This window comes from Pseudophryne corroboree, chromosome 2, assembly GCF_028390025.1.
Source record: "Pseudophryne corroboree isolate aPseCor3 chromosome 2, aPseCor3.hap2, whole genome shotgun sequence".
Lineage (NCBI taxonomy): Eukaryota > Metazoa > Chordata > Amphibia > Anura > Myobatrachidae > Pseudophryne > Pseudophryne corroboree.
This window is the reverse complement of record NC_086445.1, coordinates 983,683,334-983,697,539: the sequence shown is the minus strand read 5'-3', so window position 1 is coordinate 983,697,539 and position 14,206 is coordinate 983,683,334. Positions and strand designations below refer to the sequence as shown.

Genomic DNA, 14,206 nt, shown 5'->3' with positions numbered 1-14,206 from the left:
TCTTAATAGAAGATGTATAGGGCCTTGTTCAGAGTAAGAGCACAGCAAGGTACAATTTGCTCTTGGAACAAACCATGGGGGTTATTCAGACCTGAACTCTGTTCTGCTAATGTTGCTGTGCTGCAATCGAATAGTCACCGCCCAAGGGGAAGTGGAAATTCACCCGTGCAAGTGTGCGTTCACATTAGGGCAGCTGCAAATCCGTTCACACCTCATTCAGTGTGTGCAGTGTGTGCCATAGTTACCGACATTCTGGCTGCTCTCTGCGGGAGAGAGCAGCCAGGTCGTCTCCGAGGGCGGGCAGGGGAGGCTGGGACGTAGGGGAGGGGGTGGGCCGGAGGTGGGACGGGGGTGGAGCAAGGGTGGGGTGGGGGTGGAGCAAGGGCGGGGTCACGGTGACACCTCCTTTAAGCCACGCCCCCACTCTGTAATGCCGCGATCACTGCAGGGGGCGTGGCTGTGATGACTCGATTCAGCAAGAATCGCATCATCGACTGCCCGGACCGCCCACTTTACACACTAAGTGGGCGGACGGGCAGGGGGGACCCCGCAAATCGGGAGACTTGCCTGCTCTTCCGGGGGGCCGGGAGGGTCACCCGATTTTCGGGAGCCTCCCGGACATTCCGGGAGAGTAGGCAAGTATGGTGTGTGCGCAGCCCAGGACTTACTCCTACAGTGCTAAAAGTACTTCCTGATTGAGTCAGGAGCTGACATCACACACCCTCCCTGAAATATCTTGGGCACGTTTTTCCAGACACTCCCAGTAAACAGCCAGTTACCACCCACAAACGGCCTCTTCCTGTCAATCACCTTGCGAACACCCATGCAAATGAAATTTTTGCACCATCCTGTCACTGACCAACGATGCCCGTTGTTGTTGGCCGACGCGCATGCGCATTGCAGTGCATACGCATGCGCAGTTATTACCTGATTGTCTGCTGTGCGAAAAGCAGCGATCAGGTCTGAATCGGGCCCACGTTGCAATGCAAGGGGTGCAAATGCATTAATATTTGCATTCAGCATTGCTTATGCATATAGCAAAGAAATACTGGGCAGCTAGGACACGCCCCTTCCCAGCTATGCTAAGATAGGACACGCCCCTTCCCAGCTATACTAAGCTAGGACATGCCCCTTCCCAGCTATGCTAAGCTAGGACACGCCCCTTTCCAGCTATACTAAGCTGGGACAAGCCCCTTCACAGCTATACTAAGCTAGGACATGCCCATTCCCAGCTATGCTAAGCTAGGACACGCACCTTCCCAGCTATACTAAATTAGGACATGCCCCTTCCCAACTATGCTAAGCTAGGACATGCCCATTCCCAGCTATGCTAAGCTAGGACACGCCCCTTCCCAGCTATACTAAATTAGGACATGCCCCTTCCCAGCTATGCTAAGCTAGGACACGCCCCTTCCCAGTTATACTAAGCTAGGACATGCCCCTTCCCAGCTATGCTAAGATAGGACACGCCCCTTCTCAGCTATACTAAGCTGGGACAAGCCCCTTCCCAGCTATACTAAGCTAGGGCATGCCCCTTCCCAGCTATACTAAGTTAGGACACGCCCCTTCCCAGCTATGCTAATCTAGGACACGCCCCTTCCCAGCTATACTAAGCTAGGACATGCCCCTTCCCAGCTATGCTAAGCTAGGACATGCCCCTTCCCAGCTATACTAAGCTAGGACATGCCCCTTCTCAACTATACTAAGTTAGGACACGCCCCTTCCCAGCTATGCTAAGATAGGACACGCCCCTTCCCAGCTATGCTAAGCTAGGACACGCCCCTTCCCAGCTATAAATCTCTCTGCATCTGCCGCAGCTGGTAGTCCAACATGGTCTTACCATTCCTCCCAACGTGACCCTCTCCAGGAGGGACAGAATGCTCTGCTCCTGGACTTCCCTCTTACTGCATGATTGCCATCACCTGTGCTGAAACACCTTTCATATCCATTAACCTGTTTAACACAGGTGCTGGCAATCATGAATTAGGAGAAAAGTCCAGGAGCAGAGCAATGTGTCCCTCCTGGAGAGGGTAATGTTGGGAGGTATGGTCTTACCAAAGCGCAAGGTGCTCCTTGTTTTGATCTTACTGCTGACTCTGAATAGTGCCCATATTATTCACGAGTATCGAGTTATATCCTGGTGTGTACAATGTACAATATTTCATAAATGACATACTAAAAAGAAGATTTGGTAATATCGAAGTATAAATATATATATATATAAAAAGCATTTATAAGTAGGAATGCATTGGGAATACCAGCTCCTAACTGTCATTTCCCCAAATCAGCCTGTAACATGACAGTTAGGAGCTGATTGGCTGGAAATTTATCTATAATTCATACTTTAATTAATATGGAGGGGGATTGCTGGATGTGACCTGGCTTTCATATGTATTTATGATTTCAGGTTTAGTTCACTAAAATGACCTTGTCTCACACAAAGGGTTAAATGTAAAAGCCTGAGTGATGCCGAAGGTGCGGGACTGAAGGGGGTTATTCAGAGTGACCCTCCCGGCACCCCGGAAGAGCAGGCAAGTCTCCCGATTCGCGGGGTCCCCACTGCCCGTCCGCCCACTTAGTGTGTAAAGTGGTCGGTCCGGGCAGTCGATGGCGCGATTCTTGCTGAATCGCGTCATCACAGCCACGCCCCCTGCAGTGTAATGCCGGTGATAGCGGCATTACAGAGCGGAGGCGTGGCTTAAAGGAGGCGTCATTGTGATCCCGCCCTTGCTCCGCCCCCTCCCCACCCTTGTTCTGCCCTGCCCCGCCTCCAGCCCACCCCCTCCCCTACGTCACAGCCTCCCCTGCCCGCCCTCTGAGCCGACCTGGCTGCTCTCTCCCGCAGAGAGCAGCCAGAATGTCGGTAACTATGGTTTTATCTAGTAAATGATTGCCTCTTTAAAAATACAGGCAGGGAACTACTAACACATCCCACTTGGCTCTGTTTATTACAGATACCTAAGACAGACAGACAGACAGACAGACAGACAGGTAAATGTAATGAAGCTGACACTTTCTATAGCAGCTGCTTCTTGGCGTACTGTAATTTAAAATGTCACTGATACTAAACACAACATGTTTTGCTTTTGGTATCAGTTGCCGTTTTAAATTTCAGGGTGAAACCCGCAGAGATGCAATGGATACGGAAGCTGAAGGTTAGTAAATTCACCCTATAGTGTAGACTTGCATCTTATTGGACAAATTACTGGCAAAACACACAGATTGTAGGTTGTATGGGCACAAAATAGCACGTTAATCCCCAAAGTGTCTTATTTAGAGTGTTTTAATGGTAATTAGGACTGGTGGGATATAGGACAGGAAGCTGAGTACTGTAAGTGATCATATGTGGGTCCACTGCCCATCTGTCTATGGCCCTTATTCAGTAAGGCACGCAAAAGTAAAAAAAAATTGCAATCAAGCAATTTTTGCACTTCTGCGCATGCGCCATGGTCGCAACGCACATGCACGAACTATCAAAGTGCGAACGCATCCCAGACGGATGCAATCTTACTTTGATTGACAGCGCTGGCCGTCGATGCAGCATTGCGTGGGTGGGGTCCGGACAACGGAGGCGTGTCTGGACCGTTTTCAGGGCAACAGCATGATGTCACACGCAGCCACTGTGACCCAAAAAAATGGCGGCGATGGGCCGTGCAGGGAGTCATCCCTAATTTCCCTTTCTGCTATGCCATCGTGATTCCATTGTGAATGCATTGCTGTACGCGACTTTGCATGCTGCATCCTTGCCCTGTGCTGCGGTGAACCCCAGCATGCGATCTTCATCAGTAGCAGAATCTGCTAGTGAAGCTGAATAGGGTCCTGTGTACTGTATATATTACATATATCTGCATAGCAATTTGGACCCAGACCACACACTATAATTCCATTTCCAGATTACTGACTGAAAGACAACTATTTCTTAGCAGCTCTGCATACTACAGTATACAGTACACATGGTGGACGTCCACGTCAAAATTGTGAAATGTCCCTAGGCGGAAGAACGATAACTGATACTCATTGTGACTCAGCATCTTATATCTGGAAATATGGTGTTTTAATTATATTTTTAATCCCAAGGTATAGATGTAATTGTCTGGCAGGTGCGGATGGATTTCACCTCACCCTAGCTGGTGTTAAAGAAACATTTCACTGTAGAGATGATGTTTCAGCCTCAGAAGCGACGTTGTTCAGCGATTTGCTTGACTAGTTCCCAGTCACAGCGTTACAGTGAGGTTGCCGGTACAGTGATTGCAGGACCTGTCAGTTACTTATTCCTGAGAAGGTACCACTGGCGTATCTGTAATGGGTGCAGTGTGTGCGGTGCACATGGGCCCCTGAGTCCAGAGGGGGCCACCACCGCACATGCTGCACCCATTTTCTAAATACTCACCCCTCCGGAGTCCCGTGACGATGTCCGTGTCGGTGTTAAAACTCAGAGAAAATGGCCCAGCGGCCATTTTCACAGAGTTCTGCACATGCGCAGTACAAACATCACTGCGAAAAAGGCCACCGCGCCATTTTCCCAGAGATCTGGGCATGCGCAGTAGAGTCTGGGCGCTCTAGTGCTCAGATTCTCAGCGCTGCCGGCAGAGAGGAGGGGGCCCGAATAGAGGAGGCAGCACCCGGGCCTCCTCTCTTAAAGCGGGTGTGGATCATCAAATGGACAATATCTAGGTCGAAAATGTTTAGGTCGACCACTAATGGTCGTCAGTCACTAGGTCGACAGGGATGGAAGGTCGACAGGGTTTCTAGGTCGACATGTGGTAGGTCGACAGGTCAAAAGATCGACATGAGTTTTTTTTTTGTGTCGTTTTCTTCGTAGGGTGACCGGGAACCCCAATTAGTGCACAGTGTCCCCTCGCATGGCTCGCTTCGCTCGCCATGCTTCGGGCAAGGTGCCTCGCTCCACTACCGCTTCGCTCGGCACAGATTACCGTTCCAATCGTAGTCCACGTAATTTGTTAAGTAGGAAAAAATTCAAAAAAAGAAAAAAAAATGTGAAAATTCATGTCGACCTCTTGACCTGTTGACCTAGTACATGTCGACCCAGAAACCCTTTCAACCTTCCATCCCTGTCGACCTATAGTGGTCAACCTAAACATTGTCGACCTACACAGTGTCGACCTTCAGACCGGATCCCCTTAAAGCGCCCCTGGATGGAACTCTACATCGTCCTTCAACATGGGCCACGGAACACCGAGATTACCTACAGTCTACTCAGTATCATTTCACATCCATTTTGTTCTTTGTGCTACAAAGACTAAAGATTTAAAGATATAATAAATCAATGAACATGGTTAAAGAAATAAAGTCATATTAGCTATTACTTTGTTTGTTCATTTATAAAAGCTTTTGTGTAGCTTATTTTAATAAAAAAAAACCTAGAAGATGTGGCCGGCGATGCCTATGTCATTTCCTGTTTTATTCACTTCATTCTTTAATATATTGTGGACTAAACAAAGACATGAATGAGATTTATCAACTGATACACACGCACATACAGTACATACAAAAACACACACATGCCCCCTCTCTGGCCCCCTCTCTCACTAGTCCCACTCCCTTTCTGCTCCCCGCCACCACATCGCGCGTCAGTCTCTCCACCCCCTCCCTGCCATCTGTCTGGATCGAACCCCCTTCCACTCTGCCCTCTCCCACTCCCATACTCACCCCAGAATCTGGTCTTCCTCTCCCTTGCAGTGGGAGCCGTTGGGGTGCACGGCCAAGTTTGCATGCGCATTGAGGAGTTGGGACAGACCTTCTAATAGATATATACATTTTGATCCCATAGTATTATTGACCTCAATAACCATAATTTCCACTCATTTCCAGTCTATTCTGAACACCTCACACCTGGCACTTAAAAAAATAGTCCCCAAACAGCACATGATGCAAAGAAAAAAAGAGGTGCACCAAGGTCGCTGGATGGCTAAGCTAAGCGACCCAAGTGGCCGACACAAACACCTGGCCCATCTAGGAGTGGCACTGCAGTGTCAGATGGGATGGCACTTAAAAAATAGTCCCCAAACAGCACATGATGCAGATATATATATATATATATATACTGGTGGTCAGCAAAATTCTGCACTGTCCTCCTACTATATACTGCGCACAACTACAATGCAGCACAGCTATGGATGGATAGTATACTTGACGACACAGAGGTAGAGCAATGGACTACTGTACCGTACTGCTATATATATACTGGTGGTCAGCAAAATTCTGCACTGTCCTCCTACTATATATTGCGTACAACTACAATGCAGCACAGATATGGATGGATAGTATACTTGACGACAGAGAGGTAGAGCAATGGACTACTGTACCGTACTGCTACATATATACTGGTGGTCAGCAAAATTCTGCACTGTCCTCCTACTATATACTGCGCACAACTAAAATGCAGCACAGGTATGGATAGTATACTTGACGACACAGAGGTAGAGCAATGGACTACAGTATACCATACTGCTATATATATACTGGTGGTCAGCAAAATTCTGCACTGTCCTCCTACTATATACTGCGTACAACTTCAATGCAACACATATATGGATGGATAGTATACTTGATGACACAGAGGTAGAGCAATGGACTACTGTACCGTACTGCTATATATATACTGGAGGTCAGCAAAATTCTGCACTGTTCTCCTACTATATACTGCGCACAACTACAATGCAGCACAGATATGGATGGATAGTATACTTGACGACACAGAGGTAGAGCAATGGACTACTGTACCGTACTGCTATATATATACTGGAGGTCAGCAAAATTCTGCACTGTCCTCCTACTATATACTGCGCACAACTACAATGCAGCACAGATATGGATGGATAGTATACTTGATGACACAGAGGTAGAGCAATGGACTACTGTACCGTACTGCTATATATATATACTGGTGGTCAGCAAAATTCTGCACTGTCCTCCTACTATATACTGCGCACAACTACAATGCAGCACAGATATGGATAGTATACTTGACGACACAGAGGTAGAGCAATAGACTACTGTACCGTACTGCTATATATATACTGGTGGTCAGCAAAATTCTGCACTGTCCTCCTACTATATACTACAATGCAGCACGGATATGGAGCGTTTTCAGGCAGAGAACGTAGATATTTGCAGCACACTGAGCACAGATATTTGCAGCACATTGAGCACAGATATTTGCAGCACACTGAACACAGAAACTGAGAGAACGCAGCCACGTCCTCTCGCTATCATCTCCAATGCTCGAGTGGAAATGGCGGCGACACGCGGCTCTTTATATGCAATACGAATCTCGCGAAAATACGACAGCGGGATGATGACGTTCGGGCGCGCTCGGGTTAACCGAGCAAGGCGGAAAGATCCGAGGCTGCCTCGGAACCGTGTAAAATAGGTGAAGTTCGGGGGGGGTTCGGATCTCAACGAACGAACATGTGTATGTGAAAGTGAATAACTTTATACTTACTTGTGCTTGTAAGTATAAAGTTATTCACTTTCACATACACATTATCCTGATGATGGGGTATCATTCCCCGAAACGTTGAAGTGTTGCACTGTGTACTGTGCACTGAAAGCTTTTCATTTATCAGTGCCGCCTCATTCTTTCTACTATATATATACACATATATATATATATATATTTGTAGCAATAATGGAATTGGCGCCCCAAACAACTATTAATTTCGTTTGCTGGCAATCAGACAATAGTACAGCATAACTTTTGCACATCGGAGGAAAAAACAGTAAATTCCAATACACAGGTTTTATTTAAAAATGTCATTAAAAAAATAGCAGCAGTGTCCACATACATGAAAATACTCTTTGGTACAACAACCCCCTGTCACATATTATGGGGGTACAAATCAGCACAAGTGTACATAAACTTCTTTCATGATATCATCCTTCCAATAAATGTAGATTGGAGGTCACATCAAAACAAGATAGAATAACGCGTTTCGTCTCATGCCGACACTTCATCAGGGGTGTATCTCAATTGAGGAGTTTACCATTTGAGGATTGTACCATAAGATAATGTTTTTAGACACTCACAACAACCGGACAGGCCTCACACACATGTACATGTGAACAATCGTGCCTGATATTCACTACAGAAGGTCTTGTGATACTTAAGGGTTCAGATTCGCAATAGAAATTTCATAGGAGAATTTCCAAAATATTCAACCATCAGATTGAATGAAAAGTGTATCCTGGTATCACAAGTCAGGTGATACTAGGATACAGGTATTACCGTAGCAATGTGCACAGCTTGTTACGGTAATGCCATGGTGATGTGATGGATTGTATACACTTACACTGGATGTCACACTTGGTTGTAGTATCCTCATTCCTCCTTCTCTGGAAGCTGGAAGCAGCTGGAACTTAACACAAAAATTTGTGTCATAGATATATTACCCTGAGGGCTTATAAAGTAATAATTAGCTAATGGCAGTTTAATTCATGATGAGTCTGACGGGTTGTAATATGTATTGTACTTGACTTTTCTTATTTTTGAGCAATATTTAGGCATTCCATTCTGCTGCTGAGCATATTAAATAATGAGATTCAGCTAGAGGTATCATCAGTCCTGAGGTCCGCTGTCCACTGATTTTCCAGCTCGGAAATTAAATGGCAAGATCACTGTCCTTTCTCTCCCCGGGTTCCAGGTGATAGGTTGACAGGTTCCAATGGTCAACATGGCAATGGTGAATACACATATGGTCGACACAATTTTTTCCCCCCCGAAGCGTGGTGAGCGTAGCAAGCCACACGATCAGATGCAGTACTTTTTGGATTACACATGGTTTAAAATGGTAAACGCCACTCAAAAAAAAGACTTGTGTCAATTTCCATGTCAACATTTTGCAGCTGTCAACCTTTTTTACCTGTCAACCTTTTCAGGTGTCTACTTTTTACATGTCTACAATTTGACTCTTTCAACCCTGTTGATCTTTTACATGTCGACCATATGGTGTTGACCTATTGACTGTTGACCTAATTATGGTTGACCCAAGTGATCCACACCCCTCTCCCCATATGTAATACTCCTTAAGGTTCAGAGGGAAATCCTTCAGAATGTCCAGACACCACCCTGTCATGGTCCAGTACTGTGCACACTGACTTAGGGCCTCAGGAGAACTTGGTTCTTATAAATACTGAGTTTTGTAGGAGCACCTACCAATTATCAAATCTATGCTGGGTGTTGTTACTAGACAGAAGGGCAGGGCATAGATTCATGGAACTGTATATACTTTGGGAACATCAGTGCCGCCAATGGGTGCCAACTGTCAGGAGGCTAGAGAAAAGAAGTCATAAACAAGAGGTTATGCACCTAGAACCTGGACAGCTCCTGTGCCTCTGTATGTAAACAATGAACAATGGGGGTCATTCCGACCCATTCATACGCAGCGGTGTGAACGGGTTGGGACTGCGGCTGCACGGCACATGCACACCATTGCCTGGCAACGCCGCCAACGCTGAAAGTGATTTCAGTGGCGATCGCTAGAAGATTGACGGCAGGTAGGCGTTCTGAGGCATCTACTCACCGTTTTCCTGGCGTGGTGAGGCGAACGCAGACGTGTCCAGGCGTTTGGAGGGTGGATGTCTGACATCAATCCCAGGACCTTCGTCGCTGGATCCGTCGCACAGGGTAAGTAGGTCTGACCCTGGTCTTGTTTTGCAGGAAACTTTTTTAGCATAGCAGGGCTGCACAAGCGATCGCAGACCTGCTATGATAAAATACATTCCCCATAGGCGGCGTCTAGTTGATCGCACGAGCAGCAAAAAGTTGCTACGTGCGATCAACTTGGAATGACCATCAATGATACTACAAGCTATATCTCTATATTTATGTATAACTGGGTGCTTGCCATCCATATTACTGTCCAGTTTGCCATGTGGAGTCCAGATCACTTCCTGTATAACTTGGGCATATTCATGAGGATGAAGGATGACTGCATGCATAGGGAACTAGCAATGATCAGTGGTCATTCACCAGCTGAATTTCAGAACACCCGCAATATTGACCTGAACAATTTAGGTCATTATCAGCACTCTCTAATAGTGGTGATGAGCGGGTTCGGTTTCTCGGAATCCGAACCCGCCCGAACTTCACGCTTTTTACACGGGTCCGAGGCAGACTCGGATCTTCCCGCCTTGCTCGGTTAACCCGAGCGCGCCCGAACGTCATCATCCCGCTGTCGGATTCTCGCGAGGCTCGGATTCTATCGCGAGACTCGGATTCTATATAAGGAGCCGCGCGTCGCCGCCATTTTCACACGTGCATTGAGATTGATAGGGAGAGGACGTGGCTGGCGTCCTCTCCGTTTAGAATAGAAATAGATAGTGAGAGTGAGACACTTGATTTACTGGAGCTTAGGAGTACTCAGAGAGTGCAGAGTTTACTAGTGACTGACCAGTGACCACCAGTGCAGTTTTATTATTATTTAATATAATCCGTTCTCTGCCTGAAAAAAAACGATACACAGTGACACAGTATACCATATCTGTGCTCAGCCTCAGTGTGCTGCATCATCTATGTATATCTGACTGTGCTGAGTGCTCACTGCTCACACAGCTTAATTGTGGGGGAGACTGGGGAGCAGTTATAGCAGGAGTACATATATTTAACAGTGCACACTTTTGCTGCCAGAGTGCCACTGCCAGTGTGACTGACCAGTGACCAGTGACCACCAGTATATTGTGATTGTCTGCCTGAAAAAGTTAAACACTCGTCATGTGGTGTTTTTATTCTATAAACGCATTCTGCTGACAGTGTCCAGCAGGTTCGTCATTATATAATATATACCTGTCCTGCAGTAGTGATATATATATATTTTTTATATCATTATCATCCTGTCTATACTAGCAGCAGACGCAGTACGGTAGTCCACGGCTGTAGCTACCTCTGTGTCGGCAGTCGCTCGTCCATAATTGTATACCTACCTGTGGTGTTTTTTTTTTTCTTCTATCTTCTTCATACTAGTAGTTAACTTTAGGAGTCTGCAGTGCTGACAGTGTCCAGCAGGTCCGTCATTATATAATATATACCTGTCCGGCTGCAGTAGTGATATATATATATTTTTTATATCATTATCATCCAGTCTATATTAGCAGCAGACGCAGTACGGTAGTCCACGGCTGTAGCTACCTCTGTGTCGGCAGTCGCTCGTCCATCCATAATTGTATACCACCTACCTGTGGTGTTTTTTTTTCTATCTTCTTGATACTAGTAGCTTACTTTAGGAGTCTGCAGTGCTGACAGTGTCCAGCAGGTCCGTCATTATATAATATATACCTGTCCGGCTGCAGTAGTGATATATATATATTTTTTATATCATTATCATCCAGTCTATATTAGCAGCAGACGCAGTACGGTAGTCCACGGCTGTAGCTACCTCTGTGTCGGCAGTCGCTCGTCCATCCATAATTGTATACCACCTACCTGTGGTGTTTTTTTTTTTCTATATTCTTGATACTAGTAGCTTACTTTAGGAGTCTGCAGTGCTGACAGTGTCCAGCAGGTCCGTCATTATATAATATATACCTGTCCGGCTGCAGTAGTGATATATATATTTTTTATATCATTATTATCCAGTCTATATTAGCAGCAGACGCAGTACGGTAGTCCACGGCTGTAGCTACCTCTGTGTCGGCAGTCGCTCGTCCATCCATAATTGTATACCACCTACCTGTGGTGTTTTTTTTTTCTATCTTCTTGATACTAGTAGCTTACTTTAGGAGTCTGCAGTGCTGACAGTGTCCAGCAGGTCCGTCATTATATAATATATACCTGTCCGGCTGCAGTAGTGATATATATATTTTTTTTATATCATTATCATCCAGTCTATATTAGCAGCAGACGCTGTACGGTAGTCCACGGCTGTAGCTACCTCTGTGTCGGCAGTCGCTCGTCCATCCATAATTGTATACCACCTACCTGTGGTGTTTTTTTTTTCTATCTTCTTGATACTAGTAGCTTACTTTAGGAGTCTGCAGTGCTGACAGTGTCCAGCAGGTCCGTCATTATATAATATATACCTGTCCGGCTGCAGTAGTGATATATATATATTTTTTATATCATTATCATCCAGTCTATATTAGCAGCAGACGCAGTACGGTAGTCCACGGCTGTAGCTTCCTCTGTGTCGGCTGTCGCTCGTCCATCCATAATTGTATACCACCTACCTGTGGTGTTTTTTTTTTCTATCTTCTTGATACTAGTAGCTTACTTTAGGAGTCTGCAGTGCTGACAGTGTCCAGCAGGTCTGTCATTATATAATATATACCTGTCCGGCTGCAGTAGTGATATATATATATTTTTTATATCATTATCATCCAGTCTATATTAGCAGCAGACGCAGTACGGTAGTCCACGGCTGTAGCTACCTCTGTGTCGGCAGTCGCTCGTCCATCCATAATTGTATACCACCTACCTGTGGTGTTTTTTTTTTCTATCTTCTTGATACTAGTAGCTTACTTTAGGAGTCTGCAGTGCTGACAGTGTCCAGCAGGTCCGTCATTATATAATATATACCTGTCCGGCTGCAGTAGTGATATATATATATTTTTTATATCATTATCATCCAGTCTATATTAGCAGCAGACGCAGTACGGTAGTCCACGGCTGTAGCTACCTCTGTGTCGGCAGTCGCTCGTCCATCCATAATTGTATACCACCTACCTGTGGTGTTTTTTTTTTTTTTCTATCTTCTTGATACTAGTAGCTTACTTTAGGAGTCTGCAGTGCTGACAGTGTCCAGCAGGTCCGTCATTATATAATATATACCTGTCCGGCTGCAGTAGTGATATATATATATTTTTTATATCATTATCATCCAGTCTATATTAGCAGCAGACGCAGTACGGTAGTCCACGGCTGTAGCTACCTCTGTGTCGGCAGTCGCTCGTCCATCCATAATTGTATACCACCTACCTGTGGTGTTTTTTTTTCTATCTTCTTGATACTAGTAGCTTACTTTAGGAGTCTGCAGTGCTGACAGTGTCCAGCAGGTCCGTCATTATATAATATATACCTGTCCAGCTGCAGTAGTGATATATATATTTTTTATATCATTATTATCCAGTCTATATTAGCAGCAGACGCAGTACGGTAGTCCACGGCTGTAGCTACCTCTGTGTCGGCAGTCGCTCGTCCATCCATAATTGTATACCACCTACCTGTGGTGTTTTTTTTTTTTCTATCTTCTTGATACTAGTAGCTTACTTTAGGAGTCTGCAGTGCTGACAGTGTCCAGCAGGTCCGTCATTATATAATATATACCTGTCTGGCTGCAGTAGTGATATATATATATTTTTTATATCATTATCATCCAGTCTATATTAGCAGCAGACGCAGTACGGTAGTCCACGGCTGTAGCTACCTCTGTGTCGGCAGTCGCTCGTCCATCCATAATTGTATACCACCTACCTGTGGTGTTTTTTTTTCTATCTTCTTGATACTAGTAGCTTACTTTAGGAGTCTGCAGTGCTGACAGTGTCCAGCAGGTCCGTCATTATATAATATATACCTGTCCGGCTGCAGTAGTGATATATATATATTTTTTATATCATTATCATCCAGTCTATATTAGCAGCAGACGCAGTACGGTAGTCCACGGCTGTAGCTACCTCTGTGTCGGCAGTCGCTCGTCCATCCATAATTGTATACCACCTACCTGTGGTGTTTTTTTTTTCTATCTTCTTGATACTAGTAGCTTACTTTAGGAGTCTGCAGTGCTGACAGTGTCCAGCAGGTCCGTCATTATATAATATATACCTGTCCGACTGCAGTAGTGATATATATATATTTTTTATATCATTATCATCCAGTCTATATTAGCAGCAGACGCAGTACGGTAGTCCACGGCTGTAGCTACCTCTGTGTCGGCAGTCGCTCGTCCATCCATAATTGTATACCACCTACCTGTGGTGTTTTTTTTTCCCTATCTTCTTGATACTAGTAGCTTACTTTAGGAGTCTGCAGTGCTGACAGTGTCCAGCAGGTCCGTCATTATATAATATATACCTGTCCGGCTGCAGTAGTGATATATATATATTTTTTATATCATTATCATCCAGTCTATATTAGCAGCAGACGCAGTACGGTAGTCCACGGCTGTAGCTACCTCTGTGTCGGCAGTCGCTCGTCCATCCATAATTGTATACCACCTACCTGTGGTGTTTTTTTTTTTTCTATCTTCTTGATACT

The 14,206-nt window shown here is 45.4% G+C and overlaps 1 long non-coding RNA gene across 2 annotated transcripts in view; it reads left to right on the top strand.

Moving 5' to 3' along the window:
* LOC135050173 (uncharacterized) overlaps nucleotides 1-14,206 on the top strand; it is a 386,553-nt gene that overhangs the window by 348,415 nt on the left and 23,932 nt on the right. The window contains exon 9 of one of the 2 annotated variants that reach the window (XR_010241563.1): nucleotides 2,955-2,992. The exons of the other annotated variant lie outside the window; for it this stretch is intronic. This is a non-coding gene — a long non-coding RNA (uncharacterized LOC135050173). Of the gene's footprint in view, nucleotides 1-2,954; nucleotides 2,993-14,206 lie in introns of those variants that run through there. 2 annotated transcript variants of the gene reach the window in all.